At 35.5% G+C, this 2,746-nt stretch overlaps 1 pseudogene; it reads right to left on the bottom strand.

Moving 5' to 3' along the window:
• Positions 1-1,132: 1,132 nt before the first annotated feature.
• LOC111388960 lies at positions 1,133-2,568 on the bottom strand (annotated as a pseudogene).
• Between the last annotated feature and the right edge of the window lie 178 nt (positions 2,569-2,746).

Here is a 2,746-nt window from a genome sequence, read left to right as displayed (position 1 = left end):
GATGCGGGGCAAATTCATCTTAAGGACAAAGTGTCCAACACTTACCTTGACCAAAAATCCGTCATTTGCATCTTCTTTCTTCATTTTCTGATTCCTTTTATTATGATTTGATTTCAGAAAATAATTAACGTTATTTATATGTTTTTCCTGCAAGGTTTGATCCAAAGAATTACTTGCTTTCGATCGTGAGTTGAAAGGGAACAATCCATATTCAGGTATTCGAATTCGATAAATTCTTATTTTGTCTTCTCAAATCCTATCTTGGTAAGTCGAAATTATATTTCAATTTTATGCAAATTAACGATATGTTTTTTATGAATATATTATGCACAATTATCGATATAATTCTCCAACAGAATGATAGAAACCAAGAACGAACATCTTGCATTCAATCCATAATAATCTTTATAGGAACGTTTGGCATATGAAGGCAGCAACGATATATATAATAATAGTATACGTAGATAATAAGAAAAATATTATTTTAGCACTAGAATCAAAAGAATAGCTCGAGAACATATCAATTGAATGTCAGCAGCAGGATCCAAGAATGCGATGTCAAAACTAAGACTTTTCTATTATGCATGAGAATATCCAAAAATTCAATATTACACCAAATTATTGAACTTTCATAACTGAATTATGGAGGAGATTATACCTAGAATAGAAAGAAAACTTTCTGAATTTCAAATACGTTAAACCTGCATACAAAAAGACAGATACTGGTCAAGATATAATACTTCTGTGTCTGTGAAATAAAGAACTGGACACCATATCACATGCATTCCAGACTGTTTAGAACATAAGTGAATATTCTTTCAAGTTGTCCAAAGAGCGTCCTTGTTATTTGTTATACTTCTCAGAGCAAAGTAACTTATGCACAAATCAATATCATTGAATCTCAAGAAGCTCAAAGTAATTGTGATAACAATGATGATAGATGAAAGCATCAATAATGCATCATGTTATAACTAACTTATATATCTTTGGGTGTCTGATCCTCATGGACTAACAGGAAAGGTACAGGGTTTAGATTCATAACTTATCAGCTAGGGATTTGATGCATGTCTTATTTCTGCATCTAACTCTATTAACTTCATCAGATTGTCACCCAGAATTTTTTTTATTAATTTCCTTTCTAATATTGCAATTCCCTTATTCAAGGATTTATTAGTTATCATTTACTAGGTCTTGTAGATAGTAAGCTAATCTGACAATATTTTTTTTTCACTTAAAGAAACTATGCAACCATCTTCATGATCCCATAAACTTTTTTCTGAGCTGTCTTCTTTTAATTAGTGAACCTTTTGCCTGACATGAAGATAAGAAACAGCAGCGCCTTCTGCTAAGAAGACCCTTAGACTAAAAAGCAACTGCGTCTGTAAATATGTAACGAGTTTAGAGTAACACCAGTTTTACAACTAGATTGCTTACACTTCCAACCCACTTGGTTATTGATAATGCACTTAATGACAAAAAAGACTGTTGAAGCCAATGATGATAAAAATGACCTATAGAAGATTCGAAATATATTTTGTACTCCCCTTGAAAATAAAAACAGGAAAAAAAAAATGTAAGGGACTAACCTGTGTTTATCATGAAATGATGTATTCATGCATCTAATGAACGCCCATCCACTAAAGCTGGAAAATCCAAGAAGTCTATGTAGCTGTTGTGTACCATCCACGTGAAGACAAATTCATCATCTATCATCTGGCAATATTATTCGATAGAGGTGATTAAAAATTTCCTCACGTAGTATTAGCTGTGTTAGTTTCATTTGAAACAAAACCAGTAGACCTAGGAAGTTCAGTTTCTCTTATGACTCTGCTATTTACAACTTTGAATGGCTGCGAACTATATGGCCTTTTGAGCATACTTAATGGCATTCTCAGCTTCTGCTTTCGGTTTCTTCTCCCTCTAACCAAAATGTTAAAAGGTTTTTTCTTCAGCAGCATTCGACGGGTGTCTCTGCACATGATAATCATTGCACCTGATATCCTCTTCTGTTGGATCATTATTGTTGATTGATTGGTTTACAGGAACGGTAAGGATATGCATACTAGTATTATGTTTTTCTTCCCTGTTTTCTGATTGAACACCAGCTATGACATTCAATTTCTCCACAGCCTCTGATGCTTGAAGATCTACTTCTTTCTTAGACTCAATCCCAGCGTCAAGATCTACTGGCAAAGTTTGTACCAAATTCAGAGTCTCCAAGGGAATAGGTTGCTCCTCCAACTCCAAAGTGGATTCAGTAATTGACTCAACTACAGGTGGTGAGACAGGCAATTCTATTGGGTGATGGCCAGGCCAAACCCTACCAGGAATGTAGCCTGACAGATTGGCACTTATGTTACATTGCCAACCAAAATGGTTAGGGTGAAATGGACCGCTAGGTACTGGAAAATTGCTAGGAGGTAATGATTGGAGCTGAGTGTATGCAGGATACATAAATGGCAAGTTGTGCTTCATGTTAGGTGTTGGTGGAGGTGATGGATACGGATGGTGAGGGGAGGAGCACATGGGGTGGGGTAAAATGGTAGTGGTACCTGGATGAAGAGTCATATTCATTGGCCAACAGGTGGGAAAGTTCCCAGAGCAGAAAGGGGATTAATGTGTTGGAAAAATGAGTGAATTGGCTCACTTTTGGCACAATTTTCAGTAGGATCCGTTGGTCCAATTTGAAATATCAAAGTTGATATGTGTTCTCCTCCGCGAGAACATCGAAATCATGTATTTATTT

This window comes from Olea europaea, unplaced genomic scaffold, assembly GCF_002742605.1.
Source record: "Olea europaea var. sylvestris unplaced genomic scaffold, O_europaea_v1 scaffold5386, whole genome shotgun sequence".
NCBI lineage: Eukaryota > Viridiplantae > Streptophyta > Magnoliopsida > Lamiales > Oleaceae > Olea > Olea europaea.
Note: the sequence above shows the minus strand (reverse complement) of the source record. Positions and strands in the feature narration are given on the sequence as shown.